Below are 22,273 nucleotides of genomic sequence, written 5' to 3' on the forward strand. Positions count from 1 at the left end.
CCCCTACCTCAAACAACACGGGGACTCCCCAGTTTCCACTTTGATACATTTCTAGAACCGGCATCTTACAGCTGATTGTATGCGTTAATCATATTTCCCCATGAGAAGAAGAGAGTGGCTGAGGACTACATATTGAAGATCTCCATCCATGTGACAGGAAAGCAGCATCTGGATACTATAAACCTCAGCTGTAGTTTCAAAAATGGGCTATGACCCAAACTATGAGATGTGTACGTACGGATTACGAAGGGGGATTAAACTTCTGCACTCACCACTACTGTCCTCATTCGGTGGCCACCTAAAAAGTTTCAAATTCTAGGTTAAGCAGGTTATGTGCCTTAAATCATTTGATCTTCATAAAATTCTTCAGTCAGGTACTATTATATACTGCAGATGAGGAAACTAAAGCTCAGAGAGGTTGTGTTACTTCCCAAGGGCACACAGACACTAAGTGGTGGACTCCACGGCCTTTTTAAAAAAAATTTTTAATGTTTATTTACTTAAAAACAATTTTTTTAAATGTTTATTTATTTTTGAGAGACAGAGAGAGACAGAGGGTGAGCAGGGAAGGGGCAGAGAGAGAGGGAGACACAGAATCCGAAGCAGGCTCCAGGCTGCGAGCTGTCAGCACAGAGCCCAATGCCGGGCTTGAACCCACGAACCATGAGATCACGACCTGAGCCGAAGTCAGATGCTTAACGAACTGAGCCACCCAGGCGCCCCAATGTTTATTTATTTTTGAGAGAGAGAGAAACAGAGTATGAGCAGGGGAGGGGCAGAGAGAGAGGGAGACACAGAATCTGAAATAGGCTCCAGGCTCTGAGCTGTCAGCACAGAGCTCAACGTGAGGCTCGAACCCAAGAACTGTGAGATCATGACCTGAGCTGAAGTCAGATGCTTAACCGACTGAGCCACCCAGACACCCCTCCAGAGCCTATTTTTAACTGCCATGGTCACCTTTGCCGAACTTCTGAACTTCCTACATGTATTATCTTGATAAATCCCCATGGATTTCCCCTTCCCTGCCACTCCAAATATCATTTCCTAGCACAGTGCCTGGCACAAAGGAGCTGTCAATCAGTGTTATTCTCCATTCTTTTCCTTGCATACCTCTCTTCACCCCCATCCCCTCTCAGAGGAACGGTCTGTCTCTCTGAAACTTCCCAAACTGGAGAATGCCTGAGAATCTCCTGGGGAGAATTATTATAGTGTAGAACCAGTAGATCTGAGGCCGGGCCCAGGGATCTGCATTTATAACAAACGTCCCATGTCATTCTAATTTTGGCATCCCTTGGATCATACTCTGAGAAACACTAATCTGCAGGTTTTTAAGGAAAACGAATTTTTCTTATTTCAAACACCTGTTCAAAATACACATGGTAAAAACTTCAGAAAGTTCAAAAGAAACGACAGTAAAAAATACACCTCTTCATGTGCAAGCGTGTTCGCAGCAGCAGTGAAAAACTAGCATAAATGTCTGTCCCTACAGAAAATATGCACCTACAGTGGAGGCCATTTGTAAGATCAGACCTTACTTATAGAATTTACTCCTATAACATCTGTTGATGTATCTGCATGGGTGTGTCCAAGTGGATAGATCTCAGATATCCTGTTGAGTGAAGAAAAGCCAACTGCAGAAGTAGGCAGCACACTGTTTGTGGGCATTACACACACCCTAAGCTCATAATAGTAGCTGCCTCACAGGAAGAGAGAAATATTCTGCAAAAAGGAAAGAGAGGGAACTTCACCCTTCTCTCTAATGTCTTATCTCATACACAGAAAATATCTGACATAAATTTGAGAAAATGTTAACATTTGTGAAGTCTGGCTAGAGTGGACACAGGTGTTTTCTCCCTAGTTTTACTTCTCATTTCTTATTTCTTAAATTGAAAAGAAAGCTGCCCCTGCCTTTCCATGCTCACCCAGCTTCTTTCGCCGAAGGCAGCCTATTATTTTCCCTGGCACCCGCCTAGGTCGGTCTCCGTGTTAACACGCACAGGAGTGTAGTCTACACTTCTTCATCTGGTTGTCTCCTACGTGCTGCACGCCTGGCCTTATCAATTAAATTCTCTTTGGATCTGCAGTCGATTCGGTCCCTTTGCTTGCAGGTTTCTTCTTCTTGAAAAACATTCTCAGGTCTCTCATTCTCATTCAGGAAAAGCTTCTCTCCCTCCCTACTCCCTCGAGACATGAATTTTCTTTTGGCGGGACCACAGTTGTTGCCGGGAGGGTGGTGCGGGCTCACTGCTTCCAGCTCCTCACACTGGTGCAAGCCTCTCCTCCCCTCTCGTGGCTCCCCCATCCACCCATCTCTGGAGACAGAACTCATGGTTATTTCTTGGACTATGTCCCCTGATGTTTCTGCACAGCTGATACATTGGGTTGCCCCTTTCTTGACCTTGTCCCTTGTCCTGACTTAATTTAGAAGCATTCCTCATCAGTCTCTTTCTTTTCTCACTTCCACACCTCAGCTCCCCTCCTCTCGTGCCATCCTGGGGCTCTCCTGTGGCCCATCAACTCTGTCTTCTCTGGTCTCTTGTTCTTCTCTCCCCGGATGACCTCACCAAGCCCCTACACGCCAACCCTCAAAGAGCATTTTGGTGAAGACACCCACTTCCTCTTAAATTCCCATTCTGGGACTTCAGAAACACCTTCCCAATGGTCTTAGCGACAAGCCCACCTCAATGTCCTACAGATATAACAACTTCACCCTGCCAAATTCAAAGCACTTAATCCTCGGGAATTGTGTATTTCTGCTAGGTCAGTGCTTCTTATATTTAATATGCATACAAGTCACCTGGAGTATCTCATTAAACTGCAGATTCTGGTTCTCTAAGTCTGGGGTGGGGCCTGAGATGCTGCATCTTTAACAAGTAACGGTGTGAAGCCTGTGCTGCTGGTCCAAGGACCCCACCATGAATAGTAAGATACTAGCGAGATTTCCATTCTCAAGACCAAGGTCTCAACTCTGTCTTAAACTTAGAACTACCTGGGGATCATGCTAGGTATAACATGGTTAAAAAATATGCCTGCGGTTAAAAGATTCAAATTAATTAACTCTTCTTTTGCCTGGCCCCAGCCCAGACAAATGAATCAGAATTTCTGGGTGTGTGGCCCAGACCACCTGCATTCCATGAATAACTATTAAGTACCTTTGCAGGCTAGGATTGTGCTAAGGACTGAAGGGACAGTGCTAAGACAAAGCCCCCATGGAGCTTCCACGTTCGTAGGAGTGGTGGTGATAAAACGGAAAAACAAACATCGGTATTAGAGAGCATTTCAGATAAGCGCTATAAAGGAAAAAGCTGGAGTTCGGAGTAGAGAAAAACTGAGAAGGGGCTGTTTGCTTTAGGAGGGTCAGCAGAGGAGGCCCTTGTGCCAAGGTGACATCTGAGCTGAGCTATGAACCGTGAGCAAGCTGACACGTAAAGGCGTAAGGAAAGAGAAGCATTTCAGGCTGAGGGAACAGCGTTCTGGGGGAGGAAACAGAAAATGCAAATCTGCTGTGGAAGATCCACTTGGTGAGCTCAAGGAAGAGAGGATAGCTGGTGGTGTAGGTGGGGCTCAAAGAACAAGGAGGGAGTGGTGACGGGGGTAAGTCCTGATCATGAGCCTGTGGGGCACTGTGTTTTGGAAGACGCTGGAGGGTTTTACCCAAGCAAGGTGGTAAAATCTCACGTAAGCAAGCTGCTGTAGGAAGCCAAGGGTTAAAACAGGAGGCAGGTGAGAAACGATGGCTTGGAACACAGTGGTAGTAATGGAGAAGATAGAAAGAGTCAGATGGAGGATAGAGCTTGGAGCGAGAAATCATAGAGCTTGGGGAAGGAGATACAGAAAAGGCTTCTCTGTTTATTGGCTGAGACACTGGGGACGTTTATTTAGATCTGAAATACTTGAAAAAGAAAGGCTGAGGGACGACGTAGGGGAAATTAACTCCTCTTTCTGGGTCATCCTAAGTTTAAGATAATTATTGGACATGCGAGTGGAGATTCTGCCCAGGAAGTGAGATATGAGATCTGGCTACACTGTCTTTCTTGCCTTACTCCCTGCCCGCAAGAACCCATTATAGATGAGCCACCCCTAACTCAAAGGGTTCTCGTTCTGCTTCTCACCTCATTTTCCTAACTCTGTTCCTTGCCCATGCTGTATGCTGTATCCTCTGTCCTGTGTGCCTTCAATCTTGGCCTTTTGAGACCCTAGTCCCGCATACATACCATCCCAAGTAACCACTGCTCCCTGATATCGCTGTCATCAGTAATCTGTGCCTCCTGGGAACTCCCATAAAACCTGATGCCTTATTTGTGACATCTGTCACATTTCTCCCCCCATGAGTTACTTGTGTGTGTTTACCTCCCCTGCTGGGCGGTAAGTTCCTGGAAGGCAAGGCTTGCCTCCTATTCTTTACCATATCCTCCATGTTATCCAGAAATGTGCTCAGCACACAGAAGGCTACCCATTAAATGTGTCGAATAAAAGAATGATTAAGACATGTCCTGAGAGGATCACCTGAGGTTAATCTAGTCATCAGTGATCAAAGGTGACAGTTTTCTTAACCCTGGAGGAACTGATGATTGTGGAGTCTCTGCATCATTGGTCATAGAACCACCTGGTACAGTGCTAAAAGTCTTGACACATTATGCCATCATTTATCTCTAAATAGTAATGCATGCTTTAGGCCAAGAGTAGATCCTTTAAAAAAAAATCTGAAATCTAATTTATGAACTCACTGAAGAGGCCTATTATTAGAAAAGCTGGTGGTATGTTCTTTTCCAAGAAAAAAAAAAACAAAACAAAAAAACTACCTTCATAATTATCACCAATGCTGCCCAAAGCCCAAGTTGGTAAAACTGGCCTGTAGTCCACTTTGCTTTTCGTGGGTGCGTGTCTATTATGCTAGGGCACTGGAAACTGGTGTTGAGCCCGGATTAGTTTACAACCTCTTGCCCAATCTGTCCATGAGGCTTCGTTATAATCAGATTGATTTATTATAGTGCATTCTGCCTCATGGCATGCCAGGTCATGGATTCTGAACTGGGGAAGAGACAATGATGGCTCAGATATTGGGTAGTGGGCTCTCAGTATACAACCTGACAGACACCAAGAGAGTGAGGGAAAAACAAGACAGGAATGGAGTGTAGTGACCATGAAAGGGAGGCTGCGGTGTGGCCTGAACTCAGAGGGTGCCAGATGTAAGGGACCACTCCTGGAAGAAGGGCATGGAGGCTGAGGGAGATTAACAGAGAAAAAACCAGAAAGGATGGAGAGGTAATGGAGGCTGGTGGAGGGAAAGGGTAAAAGAACATTATTGGTACTGGCAGTGATCATCTACTGAGTGCAGATTATATGCCAGGCATTGTGATAAAAAACTTTATACAGATGGTCTGATTTACTTTTCCCATGACCTTGTAGTAGGTACTAGGATCTAACCCATTTTATAGGTGAGGAACTTGAGGATCAGAGAGGTTAAATAACTTACTCAGGGTCACGGAGCTAGAGTAGATGAGCTGGGATTCGGACCCAGGTCTGGTGAATGCTGAAGCCTATGTTGGTAACCACCGCTTTATATCACCTGCTGATACGGATTCAGGGGCATTTCCTCCCAGCAAGCCTGCTGTAGGCTGAGAAACACAGTGTCTCCCAACACCCCAAAGAGCAAAGTACTGAGTGGTGAGCTAAGTTGGAGGTGTAATTCAAAAGCCCTGCTATGACTGAGCGGTCTGCCGGGGCTGAGGGTGCTGAGGGCAGAGATGCTCTCATCCATCATCAGGGAATACTCACTCCATTGTGTCGGGCCCCACCTAAATGTTTTCTTATTGTCTGCTCTTCATCATGAGTAATGCCACTTTCCATTTTAAGCTGGGAGCTTCAGGAGATGACCACGTTATAAGCCAGAGTTTAAAGCTAAGTGCTGCCTGGGGGATTACTCACCCACTTTAAGACGCGGCCAACTTCGCACCCTCCCACTCAAGATGCTGCTGGAATATGCTCTTCCTTGCCAAAGCCTAAAGGAAATCTGGCTTCCCCTAGAATGAGACTGGGAATGGTGCCAGGTTATCAGAAAGCTGGCAAGTTAACTGATTCTTCAAGTGGAACTACTGTAGTTATTCTGGTCCCCACCTATGTGGTATGGTTTTGGTGCGTGCTCATTCATGTGGCATTTGCTGAGGTCCTACTACAGACTAGGTACTCTGTTCCATGATAGAGATACTGCAGGGATCTAGATGGCTTTAGTCCTCGTCCTCGGGGAGCTAACAATCTGGGGAAGATGGGCAGACACTTATAATAATATGTCATAACCTGTAGGGTGTAAGAAATGCCATAGCATGAGAAGCTCAGAGAGTTTGGGGCACTAACAGCTGAAGGATTTATGCCAAAGTAGGAGCTGGCTAGGCTTCTTAATTGTAAGCAACCAAAATCGATTTTGACTGTGAATAAACAGGAAGAGAATTCAGAGAACGTGGAGTTGCCCAAAGGATCACTAGGAAGGCATGGTGGTCCAATATCAGAGGAAGGGACATGCCAGACCAAGACGCTGTGTGTGTGTGTGTGTGTGTGTGTGTGTGTGTGTGTGTATGTGTGTGTGTGTGGTAATCCCTCAAATTGGGGATGTGGCTGTAGATACTGGGCAGTCAAAGGCATGACAAATGTCCAGGACAGCAGGTAGAAGTAGGGAAGGAGGAGAAGCCTGTCTCAGAATGATCTAAGATAGTCTGAGTCAGAGACACCAAAAGGAACAGTTTAAAGAGAGTGCTGGCTTATTAAGGGAAGCAGGCAATGGGGCCAGGCAGCCAGGCTCCCAGGGGCTTCCTTAGTGAGTGAAGTTTCCTGCTCAACCAGACGGTGAAGCTTCTGTGGGGAAACAAGCCCTGTGCCAGCAGGTAAGGAAGAACTACATTTTAAGCCTTCCCCTTTTCTGAGGGTTCCTGGGGCCATTCTGGAAGGCCCTGGTTCTCAAAGGATGCCTTGAAATAATAAAAACCAGCTAAATCAGAAAAATGTTCTCCATATAATAGTTGGAAAAGATGCCTGGGACAAGCCAAGGAGATAATGGTAATAGCCAACATTTACTGTTTGTGCTAACATGAGCTGACTTGCATTAATTCATTTAATCCTCAAAATAATCCTATTCGTTTATAGACAGAGGCACAAAGATGATACGTGACTTGGCCAAGGTCCCATGGTTAGCAGACTGTGGAGCTGGGGTGCAAATGCAGATCTGCTTTCCTGTAACTAGAGTCTCCTAACAGGGGCCACAAAGACAGAAAGGTCAGATGCAGAAAAATGGTCATGTTTCTAGAAGGAGAAATTATTTTTTTTCTATGCTCAATATGTCATAAGATATTGTAAGCCTAGTCCCTTAGCTACACCTGTCCCCTGGGTGCCATTTTGAATCTTAGGTTTAGCAACTGCTCCCTACTGAGAAATTTTCAAATTTTATCTCAAGGGAAAAAGGTCTATTTTCCTAGAAGGTGCATCAAGTGAGGAACTTGCAGCAATAACTCAAGGTATGGACCCCTAGACCATATACCTAGAGGTATATGTAGCATTTTTAGTGGATTTCCAAAATAGAAATTTCTCCATTTATACAAATAATACATGCTACTTATAAAAAGTTAGGGAAATGTGGAAAATATAAAGAAGAAAAAAAATCATCTGTAACCTTACCAGTCAATGATGGCTGTTGTCACATTTGGGGGTGTGTGCACATATTTGTGTTGTGTTGTGTTGTGGTGTGTGTGTGTGTTTGTGTAATTTGTACTCTCACTTTCCAATGCATATATATGTAGTACTGTCTTTTAAAATCATTCTTCATCGCTGAAATAATTGTTATTGTCTTGATTTCATCCTTTTTCTCAAGGAAGAATTGTATCACAGTATTCAATTTTGCAAATCTATTAAGTGAAAATCAGTTCACAGAGTAGAGCATGGTATGGAATGCAACTAATTTGTTCAAATAAGATAACAAGGGGTTTGCTGGGAGGCACTGGATACAGTGTATGTGAAAGTGCCTGTTTATTTTTTTTTTTTAAGTTTATTTATTTTGAGAGAGAGAGAACATGAGCAGGGGAGGGACAGAGAGAGGGTGAGAGAGAGAATCCCAAGCAGGCTCTGCACTGTCAGCTTTGAGCCTGATGCAGGGCTCAAACCCCCGGACCAGTTTGAGCTTGACCTGAGCTGAAATCAAGAGTTGCACGCTTAACCAACTGGGCCACCCAGGTACCCCAAAGTGCCTGGTTCTTTAAGGACGACTTGGTTTTTTATCATTTACTAATATTTCTAACTGGTAAACATTACCTGCAATAAGTCTAACATAATGATTAACCTGATCATTTATTATATAACCACTTAATTTATTAGCAGAGATCTATTTCACCATCTACCATATGGGTAACATTCAAAAATGAATGTTACGTAGGTAGAAATTAGAAGGTCCATTTCTAGGACTGAGCTCCAAGTAGAATCCTGGTTCTGATTCCACTTTCTCTAGCCTGGGGGGCCTCAACTCCTTCCACATCCGCCAAAGGCAGTTCAGAACCCCACAGTCCAACATGCACAGAAAGTTCCCTTTCTCAAGAAAGCAGGAAAGCAGCTTGGCCTTTCCAGTCCTCTCTGAGCATCTCCTCTGGGAGCCCACACGCTCGAGCCAGCACACAGCCAGGTCTACCAGGTCGCTGCTCTTGTCCACTCTTGGCACCTGGTGCCATCCACCTCTTGTCCTTTTCCCAACTCATCAAGACAAAGTCCTACCAGGTCAGGAGCCCTGTGTGTTTCCTCTGTGCAGCCCAAACATCTGTTTTGAGTTGAGAGTCAGTGGCCGGTCAAGCGCTTGCACGATGCAGCTGGATTTGCTGATGTAAACAAAGTAGCTTGCATGTGAGTTTCCTGACCCTGAAAACGTCCCACAGGCCCATCCCCTCCGGCCTCCATCAGGATTTTAACCTTAGTCCGAGGGGACAAGGAAAATGAATTTGGGTTTAGTTAATAAGCTACAGCCAAGCGAGAAGCAAAGCACTGGTGTCCTCTGTTTCCTTCCCTGTCTCCATGTAACCCTTTCCTTTCTGGGCCATTCTTCATCCTCAACTCAGGCGCTATCACTGCCAAGCAACCCAAGGAGCCAAGGGTTAGCGACTCCTCTGCTAACACTGGGCGCTTTCCTTCGCTCCTCCCGGCACACAGCTCCTTTCTATCCTCGCATGTCTGCTTTGGGATTCCATGCTTCATTAGATTACTTCCAAAAGCAAACAGTTAACACATAAATTTATGTCTTAAAGGCTAATAAACTCTGGCCCCACCATCTATTCTACTTTTTAGCTCCATGAAATTCATGCAGTCCTCTTTCCGTATTCCATTTGCAAACAAAAACGAAAACCAAAATAATAATTCAGATGGGAAGACCTCCTAACTCTGGGAGCTACTTAATTTCTCAATTTCTCAAGAGCTCACTGCTTTCATCCACTAAAATGAGAATAACAGTATTTGTGTCGAAGTGCTGCTATATGAAATCATGGATAAAATCTAGGAAGCACTTGATAAGACAGCACATACAAATTAGGCTTTATAGTTATGTATTTCCTATTTTTTTAAATTTCCTAACATGCTATATTTTGATCATACTTGCTTTTACAATTCCCTTCTGTGGCATTGGGTACTGATTTTATATTTCCAATACCAAACTTCCATTTGATATAAATTCCAGTTTGAACACTAATTCAACTTTAAAAATACTAATTAAGTGATAATTAAAGATACATTCTAGCTGCATATATCCAGGACAAAACATTCTGATCAGGACAAAACATTCTGTACATATGCAAAATAAACTCAAAGGAAGAAATGACCAAGGAAACAACAAACCCCAAACAACACTTAAATCAACCAACAAACCCAGGCAGCAGCAATCTTTGGGCACCCACGGACATCTGTGGCACAGGGCTGGAGGGAGCGTAGAAAATGATTTTTCAATGGTTTTTAATCACCAACAAGAACAAAACAGCCAAAATAGGCATTGAGTCCTCTCTGCCCTGCTTCTTTCTGTGCCCCCCACAACTTTCTTTTCTTATCCTGCCCCCTCCACTGGAAAGCCTCAAGGCATTCAATGTTCTCCACTAGAACCATCCAAGTGTGGGTCTCCCTCAAAAGTTCTATACTCCAGGGGCACCTGGATGGCTCATTTGGTTGAGTGTCCGATTTTGGCTCAGGTTGTAATCTCACAATTCATGGGTTCGAGTCCCATGTCAGGCTCTCTGCTGTCAGCACAGAGCTGGCTTCAGATCCTCTGTCCCCCTCTCTCTGCCCCACTTGCACACACTCTGTCTGTCTCAAAAATAAACATTAGGGGGGGAAAAAAAAGAGTTTTATGCTCCAAATTACCATTCCTGTGACCCAAATCAAGACTTTTTAAAAATAGGTATGTTTTCAAAGTATTAGCCAGAAATCTTAGGTATTTGATTTAATAAACGTCAGCAGACATTCACTGAGCGTCCCTAAGTGCGAGGCAAGCATGTATCCATGGGGGAAGGGAATGAGTAAGATCTGATGCCTGTCCTCGTGAAGCTGAAAAGGCCTTAGGGAGGCCAACAACAGATGCAAATAGCTCTAAGTGCTGGGTAGAACATAGCGACCACCACAAACAGCTCTAGCCAGCAGGCTGCAGGAGGAAACGATGAAGTCGAGCTTGGGATGATCAGGGTAGGTTCAGGATAGAGGCAGCACTGGCCCTCAGAGAAGCATCTGTCCTTTGAAAAGATTATATTAAGTCCTGCGCACCCTCCTCTCCCCCCATTGGTGAATTGTTTTTGAGTCCTTTGCCTCTTCTGGACTAACACCTGGAAGAAAGTTTAGCATCTTGACTTTTCTTCCCTGAAATGTGCCAGCTCCTTGCTCACTGGGATCACTCAGTCTCCTACTGCTGGTGAAATGGACGCGGATGCATGTGGCCCTGCACACATCCCTGACCCCACCCGCTGAACTCCTGCTCAACTTCAAAGGTCACAGCTCAAGGTCACCTCCTCAGAGATACCCGGACCACTCTCCCCCTACCAGTGCACTTCCCCCTTCTGTTGATACTTGATTTCAACAGAGGAAAACAGGAATTGGCACTGCTTCAGATTTTCTTAGTCAGCTGGACACTTTTTAAAACTGCAGTATCTCCCCCTACAGGAATAAAAAAAAGACAACGAAAGCGGGGACTTTCTGTTGCCTCCTTGTCCTTAGTGCCTGATTTATAAATATTTGTTGACTGAATTAATGAATAATAACAGATCAATTTAACTCTTCTCTTCCCTGGTTTTTTCATCTCTCTTGATCTGTTAGTTATAGTAGAGACAGATCAGCGGTTTTAGAAAATATGTAGGATTAATGTCGTATGGATGTAACCAATCAAAAATACTCTTACTTGGGGGTGCCTGGCTGGCTCGGTCGCTAGAGTGTACAAATTTTGATCTCAGGGTTATGAGTTCAAGCCCCACATTGGGTGTTCAGATTACTTAAAAATAAGATCTTAAAAAAAAAATACCCATACTTGGGTTCAGTATGGCAAGTGGCTAATTAGCATAGTTTCTCAGGCTTTGGTTCATGAGGGGTTTCTAAGCACAGTGCGTGTCTTTTCAGCAAAAGCAATATGCTGCACAGCACAGACCATCATTCCCCTCTCTTCCTCATTTTTTTCAGCAAATATTTATTAAGCACATATTATGTACCAGCACTATGCAAGGCACTACAGGTAAAAAGCTGAGCACCACAGACAAGGGCTCTGCCCTAAGGGGGCAAAGTCGAGAGGGAGAAACAGTTCAGTAAACAGCAACGGGGGAAAAACAAGAGGAGGATAAGGGACACCCCCCACCCCACAGGGCTGGGTCTGGACCTGGGGCTGGTGGCAAAGGAAGGCTTATCTGAGTAATATTCAAAGTGAAGTCTGAAGGAGAAGTAGGAACATATTGGGGGTGGTAGGCAATGTTGGCAAAGAGAGCTCCAGGCCAAGGGAAAAGTGGTTGAAAGGCCCGAGGGTGAGAGAGAGCTGGGCACATATGCAAAATGGAAGTTCACTCTTGTTTGAGGCCACCGGAAGGTCCGATGCCAGGGAATGTGGGCCTTCTTATTCAACACCAAGACCAAGAGAGCATGGAAGTAGTGTGGGTCACTGGTTGTGCCTCAGGAAATTACTGGAATTTAAGCTCTATGGGGTAAAGACACTGCCAGCTTTGTTCATCACTTGAGAATGGGGCCAGGAACACAGCAGTTTCTTAATAACCATTTGCTGAGTAAATGAATGAGTGCCCTTGAATGACCTCAGCCATCTTCTATGGTGTCACCAAGCCCCAAGGTGTCATAAGATCAGGAAGCATCTTGAGAGCTGGCTGGTCCACTCCCTCCCCTCCAGGCTGTCTGATCTGCCCTTAAAACTCTCAGAGATGACAGGATCTTGTATATTTCATAAAGTATAGTAGCATGACTCGGAAATGCAGTTCTTGAGGTCATACACAGGCAAGTGAGAGACAGATGATCTGTCCAGTCATTTGGTGAGTCACAGCAGGATGGACAGGAGCAGGGAGAATAGTCCTTAATGCCCAGACCGGCAGGTCAGGCAGCGAGGGCACTCTGGCTCCCCCGCATTATTTGTCATCTTGTTAAGATGCCATGGTGCCTCACTTCCAAATTGGCTACTGAAGATCAATGAGCCCCACATTCACAAAGCAGCACCATCTCATGGGGAGAGATACATTTCCTGGTATATCTGGCAGTGAGGAATTTAAAATCCAAGTTTAGGGGCGCCTGGGTGGCGCAGTCGGTTAAGCGTCCGACTTCAGCCAGGTCACGATCTCGCGGTCCGTGAGTTCGAGCCCCGCGTCAGGCTCTGGGCTGATGGCTCAGAGCCTGGAGCCTGTTTCCGGTTCTGTGTCTCCCTCTCTCTCTGCCCCTCCCCCGTTCATGCTCTGTCTCTCTCTGTCCCAAAAATAAATAAACGTTGAAAAAAAAAAAATTAAAATCCAAGTTTATCTCACCTCTCAGTGCCATGCACTGACTGAATGCTGCTGTCTCTCTCAGAGAAAGCTACGGTGCTTGTGATCTAAGATAACCTGGCTGGGAAGCCATGAAGAATGGACACCACATGTTGGCTTATGCCCACGTCTATCACCCTATCTGAGGTCCCGCTGCCTCTTACTTGGGCTACCTCACCTATTCCCTGCTTCTGCCTCTACTCCCATACTTCTCCGCTAAGTAGCCAAGTGGCATTAAAAAAAAAAAAAAAAAAAAAAAAGCTAATCTGATTATGTCATAGCCCAGCCTGCATCGTGCAGTTTTCCACAGTCCTTGAGATAAAAAGCTCCAGAGCTCCGCATGGGCTGACCCTGCCAACTGCTCCAGCCACAGCCGTCTCTCCTCATCCACAGCCGACTCTTTTCTCCCCAAGTGAAACATGCTCTTTCTGGACTCAGCACCTTTGCACATGCTCTTCCTGCTACCTTCTTTTCCCTACTCACTAGGAATATAAATTCCACTTCCAGGAAGTCTTCCTGTCTCTTAGGCCCCATAGGTCCCTATCATCTAACTCCCATGGTACCCTGGACTTCACTGCAACACTCACTTCACTGGAGTCCCTTTTATGCTGGGTTTCCTCGCTAGAATGTGAGCTCGAGGAGGTCCTCATTGCATCTGCCTTGTTTCCCACTATATTCCTCATGTCTGGCACACAGTGGAACTCATCAAGTGAATAAATGAGTGCCCCGATCTGTGGACTGTTGGAACAACTTTACCCATTAAAATAAGAGGCAAAGGGCGCCTGGGTGGCGCAGTCGGTTAAGCGTCCGACTTCAGCCAGGTCACGATCTCGCGGTCCGTGAGTTCGAGCCCCGCGTCGGGCTCTGGGCTGATGGCTCAGAGCCTGGAGCCTGTTTCCGATTCTGTGTCTCCCTCTCTCTCTGCCCCTCCCCCGTTCATGCTCTGTCTCTCTCTGTCCCAAAAATAAATAAACGTTGAAAAAAAAAATTTAAAAAAAATAAAAATAAAAATAAAATAAGAGGCAGAGAGAAACGGAAACATAACAGAACCTCATTACAGTCCTAAACCAGATAACCTTGCTCACCCTGGAGGCCCGATTTCATCTTATTATGGGCTTGTGTGCTGTGATTAAGCCCAAGTTTATTCTTCAGAACTGCTTTCTGGTTTGGTTTGGAGAACTAAGGGCCTTGCCACCACGTGCCCGTGATCAGCCCGTGATCAGACACACAGAGTTTTGCGACAACCCGAGTCAAGTCGGGGTGCGCTGGTGTGCCTGCCGGAGGCCTGTGCCTCTTGCTGCAGAGACAGTCAGCCCACCTGCCCCAGTGTCACACAGCAGAACAAGGCTACAGGGACCTGTAGCCTTCATTCATTTTGCCTTACCCTCTGTTTTATTTTCTCCCTACCCCCCCCCCCCCCAAGCAAGGACAAACAATAATTCGGTAAAGGAAATATGAGTAATGGAAAGAAAGAGGAAAAAATAAACATATCAAAATGGGCAATGTCCCTCAGGCCACTGCTTTTAAAGAAAACAAGGAGAGTAGATTTGGAGATATCTCAGTGACTTTGCTAAAAAGGAGAAAAATAATCAAGCTGGCCTCTCCCTTCTAGGCTGAATTCCTTATCTCTCTCTTAGAAAAAAACTTTTTTCATGTTTGTTTATTTTTGAGAGAGGGGGAGAGAGAGAGAGAGAGAGAGAGAGAGAGAGAGAGAAAACATGTGCCTGAGAGGGGGAGGGGCAGAGAGAGAGGAAGACACAGGAACTGAAGTTTGCTCCTTCCTAATGCAGAGAGCACGATGTGGGGCTCGTACCCATCAACCGTGAGATCATGACCTGAGTCGAAGTCAGACGTTTAACCGACTGAGCCACCCAGGCACCCCCTTATGTCTCTCTTGATGTAGCAAGAAAGGATTTCCCAGACCAGGGGTTCTCACTCTGGTCTGCATCAGATTCTCCTGGGGAGACGTGTTGAGCTTACAGGTGCCAGCCCCAACTCAGGCCCAGTGAGTACAAACCCCTGGAGGAGGGGCACTCCCATGATCCCCACGCAGGGGGGGACCCACTCAGGAACAAAGCTCAGGAGGCAAAGGCAGAGTTATGCCCTATGCCTGGTGACATAAGGTATGGCTTAAGTAAAAAACTCACATGTGCTCCTGAGGTCCCCAGAGTCAGGGACTAAAAAGCTTGTTCAAAGTAAAACACCACAAACTATAGTTAGGATCTGCAGAATGACAAAGATTTCTGATTTCACCTTCTGGCAGAAGGCGGGTGGGGCACATATTCTATTCATGGTATTCATTTAAGCTGCTGAGCTGACCCCACAGGCAAGGACTTGAACTAGGTCCAACAGAAAGGTGATGCCAGCGTTCAAACATGATGATGACAGTAACTCACATTCATGGACACCTTAGTACCTGCTAGGTGTTTTACACGCATTATCTCATTAATCCTCCAGACCACCCTATGAGGTATTATTATTATCTCCATTCAAGGGATGAGAAAACTCAAAGCCCAGGGGAGTGGGTGACTTACTTGCCTAAAGCCACCCAGCAAATAAGTGCAGACCCACATCAGGGCCCAGGTCTCCCTGACTGCAGTCTCTGGTCTTAATGTTACAGTGTAAGTTTCCTTTAAGATGCCCAGCCCTTGTCTTCCCGATGCTTCCAATGAATGGAAACGGTCTAAGAAAATCAGAAGTGTTAGTGCAAAATATACAGCCTTAAGAAACAATGAGCAATCAACCTGTGGACCCCTGGTGAGTCTTCTCCTGTTTTGGTTATTAACCGGACAGAAGCTTTGTTATCTGGATTTCAGGAGTCCTGAAAGGAAAGCAAAGACCTCTTACCAGGGCAACCATCTCCCTTTGCGGAAGGGTGGAGTGAGCGTGCTTTTGAGAAAGCCAAGTAGCCTTCATGGCGCATCCCCCACGGCTCACAAAAGAAGAGGCAAGCAGGAAGCTCCACGGCCCAAACCCGGGAGGGAGGCTGGGTCTTCTGTGAAGACCCAAAATATCAAAGACATTAATAATACCGTTCATGGAGAGCTTGTCACACGCTAGATACTGTGCACATTTCACTTCACGTGCTCCTATCGAATTTGATCTTTACAACGCTGTGAGCAGGTACTGTTCACGTGAGGAAACAGATTCAGAGAGCATTAGCAACTCGCCTGTAGTCACACATCTATAAAGGGATGAGTCAGAGATCATATCCATTGGTCTGAATCACAGCGAGCTCTTAACTAGTATCCTGGCTGTCTCTTCTTTTAAACATGAGGACAGACACCATTTGGCGTGCTTACGTGAGCAAGAGTTTTCAGTTGTCTGCCATTTGTATTTGGCTGTGCCAAGCCTCACCTCCGCCTGGGAGACAAACCGGGTTCTTATTTCAGTAAATGTTTACTGACTGCCTTCAATACACTGTGCTCCGTGCCAGGCCCCACGTTTAATAAGTGGGAGACGAGGTCGTCCTTGCAAGAACTTACTGTGAATTTACAAATCTACAGTGGATAAAGGGACGGACATAAAGCACGTACAGGTGATTTCACCAGAGGTCTGGGAGTTGCTGGATTAAATGGAGTCATCGATGCCTGGGGATTTGTAGAGGAGGTGAGCTTTGGACAGAGGTCAGGACTGGTTTGTTGGAGCTGAGAGTAAGGGTGGTGCAGCAAGGGAGTAAAGTGGCCCAAGTATCAGTCAGAAGACAGCTCCAGTGTTGCCTCGGCGCATTCTGTTCCCCCTGTCTAGGCCCACTGGACTCTGGCAAGTGCCCAAGCCCACACTGGAAAAGCAATCCTGGGGCTGAGTCACGTGTCCAGAAACGCCTGCAGTGAAATCCTATGAAGGATAATGTGCATCCTCAGAGCAACTTTAGGCAAAGGCAGCAAGGCTCCCATTTTATGAGGTGACTTTGAAACCAAAGTCAGCAGGTCTGAAACTTTCAAATCAATTTCTCCTCTGCTTCAAAGATCACACATCTAAATCAGAAAGGATGTACATGTAAGTCAAGGGGTGAAAACGGAACTTAAGCCTATAGCAGGTAGAAACTTTCTGAATATTTTGAGTACAAACCTTAACAAAATGCATGTGCTTTCCCCAGTAATTCCACTTCCACAAATCCTCCCCAGGGAAGTAACAGCGACTTTGTTTATAATGGTGACAAACGAGAGAGGATTAGAGTTTTCATGTCTACATAATGGAATCCTATAATCCTATGTAGCCATTACAAATGGAGGTGTAGGGGCGCCAGGGTGGCTCAGTTAAGCGTCCGACTTCGGCTCAGGTCACGATCTCACAGTTCGTGGGTTCGAGCCCTGCATCAGGCTCTGTGCTGACAGCTCAGAGCCCAGAGCCTGTTTCAGATTCTGTGTCTCCCTCTCTGCCCCTCCCCCACTTGCACTCTGCCTCTGTCTCAAAAATAAATATTTAAAAATTTAGAAAAAAAATGGAGATGTAGATTTACATTTATTGATGAGGAAAAAAATCCTAATGTATTTAGTACAGCCTGGTTATAAATAAGCAGATTATAAAACAACCTATGTATACAAATTTTACAAAGAGGAATCATGTGATTCTTCAAACCACGCCTGAATCAATAGAATTGAAATCATATGGAATAAGTTATCTGATCACAATGTAATTCACTTAGATATCCATAACCATAACATATCTAGGAAAACTGCAAATACTTTTTTTAATTTATTTATTTGGAGAGACAGAGAGAAAGAGAGAGCACGAGCACAAGCAGGGCAGGGGCAGACAGAAGGAGAGAGAGAGAGAATCCCAAGCAGGCTCTGCAGAGTCAGTGCACGGAGCCTGATGCAGGACTCGAACTCATGAACTGTGAGATCATGCCCTGAGCTGAAATCAAGAGATGCTTAACCCACTGAGCCACCCAGGTGCCCTGGAAAACTGCAAATATTTTCAATTAAACAACACACTTTGAAATAACCCACCAAAAAAAAAAAAAAAAAATCAAAGGAGAAATTATAGAGTAGTTTAAACTTAACAGTATATAAAGTACTGGTAATGGAAATTTGGGAAATGCAATGAAAACAATTATTAGAGGGAAACTTTCACCTTTAACTGCTCATATTAAAAAAATTTTTTGAAGGTCTAAGTAATATTAATGACCCAAGATTCTGCATGAAAATAAATAAATAAAAGGGCAAGGTAAACTAAAAGTAAGCAGAAATAAGAAAAATTAGAAATAAAGTTAGCAACAAAATACAAATCAGGCAAACAACGTAGAAACCTAACAAAGCAGAAAGCTGTCTTTTTGTTTCAGAAAATCTCAAACATTCCTATATATAAGCTGCTTTGTAAAAGGTTTATAACTCTATGAAGTGACATGTTCACAGAAGTTCTCTTCACCTCATAGGATCAGGAACAATCTTAAAAAATTTTTATTGATGTTTACCCGTATTATCTTTTTTTCTCTCCCTCTTTTGTATTTGAGAGCTTCGAAGGGGACTGACATCCTCTGCTTATTGGCTGAATTGCTAGAACAGTAAAGTAACACACCCTATTAACCCTTTGTTTCCCAAAGTAGAGGCATGTGCCCCTGTTGATACAGAAGTTCTGAGTGATATGAAAATATCTTTCCATAACACTGCAGAGATAAAGGGAACCCTCTTTGAAGTTTCCTTCAGTCATTTTGATTGTAGTCAAGGAGACAGCTTTGGTTTCTTGCAATTAGGTTTTCAATTGCTTTTCTCTCTCTGTAAGCCAAAGAGGTGGGTGGGCAGGAGACAGCATGTGAGCAGAAGTCAACCACAGCCGGCCTTGCACTGTACTTATCTTGAGGACTGCCTTCTGTGTATGGGATGCTTCTGCAGTTACACCGGAGGGATAAAGCTTCCTTTAAATAAGGAAATTAAAATTTAAGGAAAACCACATGTCAGTAATTTAAATCAAATTCAAAAATAAGGGATGTGGTAAGGGGATAACGATCAAAATGCTGAGGCTAGCACACCTGTACTGAAGTCCAAGGAAAGTGGTGCTAACCTCTGTGAGGGTGAAAGGCCTTCAGGATATCAGTGTGCACTGGGATATCCCCATAGTTCCCCCAGGCCTCGACTTCAATCTTGTCATTTTAATATAAAAACAACAGCACGGACATAACAAATGAGCAATTTGCTCAGGTAATGACCCAGGCAGTAGGGAGACGATTTCAGAACAGGATTCCAAGTCCAGATAAATCCTGCTGGGAGGATGACTGACGTGGGAGGTTTCTAAGAGCAGATAACATTTCTTTGCAATGTTTGCCCAGAGGAAAGAGGCCCTTCCACAGGAAGAAGGTCAATTCCGGTCTATTTTTATAAAAGCATTTCAAGTGGTTAACGGACTTATTTCCTGTGGTTCCCAGGAATCCTGCAGCAGGTTCCCAGGAGGATGTTGGTGATAGGTAGCAGAGACCTGATGAGTGGCAATCAATAATTATCTCTATATTTGCTTCACTTTTTCCAATAAAAATAATCTAGGTGAAAAACACTTGCTCTAGAAGAGCAAAGTTCATGACAACAAAGAGCAGAATGAGACATGAAAGTCCCTTCGCGTGCAGCAGAGTCCTCAGGTCAAGATTTTGGAAACTGAAGATTGGTTTATTCACTCATTCCCTTTTATTCAGCAAATAATCGAGCAACTGCTCTGTGCCAGGCACTGTTGAGGGGCTGTGGAAAAGATGGTGAATAAGCATGGCTTCTGCCTTCCAGGAGCTTTCTGTCTACTGGTGGGAAAAGGCATCAGACAGGCCAGCAATGCCTGGGTAGATATATATTTAATTACAAATGGTGGGAAGCATTGGGAAGAAGAGGATGTACAAAAGAGAATAATGGAGGCTGGGGGGAACAGAACTTAGATGGGGAGGTCAGGGAAGACTCTTGAGGAGGTGGCTTTGGCTGCCATCTGAAGAGTTAGCAGGAGCCAGCCAGGAGAAAGGGCCAGAAAGCAAACAATCTGCATGAAGGCAGGCAGGTAGAAGGGACCACCCTGGACTCAAGGATCCAAGGGCAGACAGGACTGGAGGACTGGCTAGAGCATAGTGGGCAAAGGGAAGGAGTGGTGGGAGGTCAGGCCAGACCATACAGGGTCTCGCAGGCGACGGGAAGGATTCAGATTTTACTTGGAAATGAAAAGCTATGGAAGGTTGCAAGCAGGGGGTGAGGTAGGTTTTCAAGTATCCTTCTGACTCTATGTATAAAGATGATGGGGGGGGGCATGCTGAGGACAAAAGAGGAGACTATTTCAGAAGTTGCGACAGTGGACTGGACTGGGCGTTGACAGTAGGTACTAAGTACATAAATTTGACAGCCTTTAACTTCAACATAAGAGTTGAGAAAGTTGACCAACACACAAGCCTGGGACTAAGGCGAGGCAAGGGAGGTACTTGCTTTGGGCACAAAGCAAGTTTACTCAGAAACCAAGATAAATAATATTTTAGTGCAATATTTTTTTTAAGTTTGTTTGTTTAAGTCATCTCTACATCCAATATAGGTCTCAAACTCATGACCCCGAGATCAAGAGTCGCACGCTCCTCTAAGCCAGTCACCCATTTAGTGCAGCATTTTTTTAGAAAATCAAATTTAGGGCAAAACAGTCCTTGATGAACAAAAAATCAAATTTCTTTTAAAAAGACAGGATCCACAACGGTGCTGTGCCAAGCCACAGAAGGAGCCTGGGGCAAAAGGAAAAACCTTGTAATACTGATCCTGGTGGTATTTAAAATTTTGATATTTTGTTCACATCCTCACTTTTATTCTGGCTCGCTGACCTTCCCCACCTGTAAACCAGGGGGCTACCATGTAATCCTCGGCTCGTAAAATAAATACTATGCAAAGAAAATGGAGGACATAAATCATCACAAGCCCCCTGGTGGTACAGATGCTATTCTTTGTCCTGATTCTGGAGACTCCGAGACAGAAAGTACATAATAGTTGCTCCATCAATACTTCTGATACTGTTAATGGCTAACATTTATCAGGCTCTTAATATGTCAGGTACTTTGCCAGAAGCCGGTAAATACAATTATCTCATTTTATCCTCACACCAATCCCGTGAGGCAGGTATAGTATCATCCCTCCCCTACCATGATTGGTATATATTTGATTAGCATTTAGTAAATACAGGAAGAAACAAAGATGTATAGATGGAAGGGAAAATGAGAGAAAAGGAAGGGACAGGCTTTATTCTACTCCTTATGAGTCCTATATGGATCACAGTGATCCCAGCTCCCTGGGCAAACACTATTTTCTGACAAACACAGAAAATTTGAGACAGAGAGAGACAGAGCATGAACGGGGAGGAGCAGAGAGAGAGAGGGAGACACAGAATCTGAAACAGGCTCCAGGCTCCGAGCCGTCAGCACAGAGCCCGGCACGGGGCTTGAACTCACGGGCCGCGAGATCATGACCTGAGCGGAAGCCGGACGCTTAACCGACCAAGCCACCCAGGCGCCCCTCTTTTTTTTTTTTTTTAATGTTTATTTATTTTTGACAGAGAGACAGAGCATGAGCGGAGGAGGGGCAGAGAGAGACACACACACAGAATCTGAAGCAGGCTCCAGGCTCTGAGCTGTCAGCACAGAGCCTGACGCAGAGCCCGAACTCACAGACCCTGAGATCGTGACCTGAGCCGAAGTCAGAAGCTCAGCCGAGTGAGCCACCCAGGCGCCCCAACTAAGAAAATATTTCTTGACTTCATCCATTCCCAAATATTCACTGAGCAAAATTATAACATACCAGGCACAGATCTAGGAACTAACATATGTGAGCAAAACAAACCTGATTACGGGTCCTCATTAGATTCATAGTCCACCGTGTGTGTGTGTGTGTGTGTGTGTGTGTGTGTGTGTGTGTGTGTTTGGGAAGGGGGTTGGCATGAGACAGTCAATAACTAGTAAGCGAACACATACATAAAGTCATAAATTATCATAAGTGTTATACAGGACTCATACACAGAGGAATGCAGGGAGCTACCCTAGACAGGGTGGGCCAGACACATTTAGGCACACGGAGGCAGAAACCCTGCTTCACATGATACTTACGTTGCTGAAAATGCAGTGTTAAGAAGTTTTGCAAATCAAATCAACCAAACTCCCACTATAGAGTGTGAAACTTTACAACCTAATGACTTACTCCTATGGAGGACAGTTTTGGAAAAACAATACCACTGACTTATTTCCTATACAAACACATCTCTGAGAAAGGTATTCTCACCACTGAGGGGTCAAGAATACAATATTGGCGGGCCACATGGGCGGCTCAGTCGGTTAAGCA

At 44.9% G+C, this 22,273-nt stretch overlaps 1 protein-coding gene across 7 annotated transcripts in view; it reads left to right on the top strand.

Moving 5' to 3' along the window:
- Nucleotides 1–22,273, top strand: part of FGF1 (fibroblast growth factor 1) — a 105,810-nt gene that overhangs the window by 45,550 nt on the left and 37,987 nt on the right. Inside the window, exon 3 of one of the 7 annotated variants that reach the window (XM_040454026.1) lies at nt 15,636–15,755. The exons of the other annotated variants lie outside the window; for them this stretch is intronic. The gene's annotated coding sequence lies outside the window, so the exon portion shown is untranslated. The remainder of the gene's footprint in view (nt 1–15,635; nt 15,756–22,273) is intronic. 7 annotated transcript variants of the gene reach the window in all.

This window comes from Herpailurus yagouaroundi, unplaced genomic scaffold (genome assembly GCF_014898765.1).
Source record: "Herpailurus yagouaroundi ecotype Mexico unplaced genomic scaffold, PumYag 29, whole genome shotgun sequence".
NCBI classification, from domain to species: domain Eukaryota; kingdom Metazoa; phylum Chordata; class Mammalia; order Carnivora; family Felidae; genus Herpailurus; species Herpailurus yagouaroundi.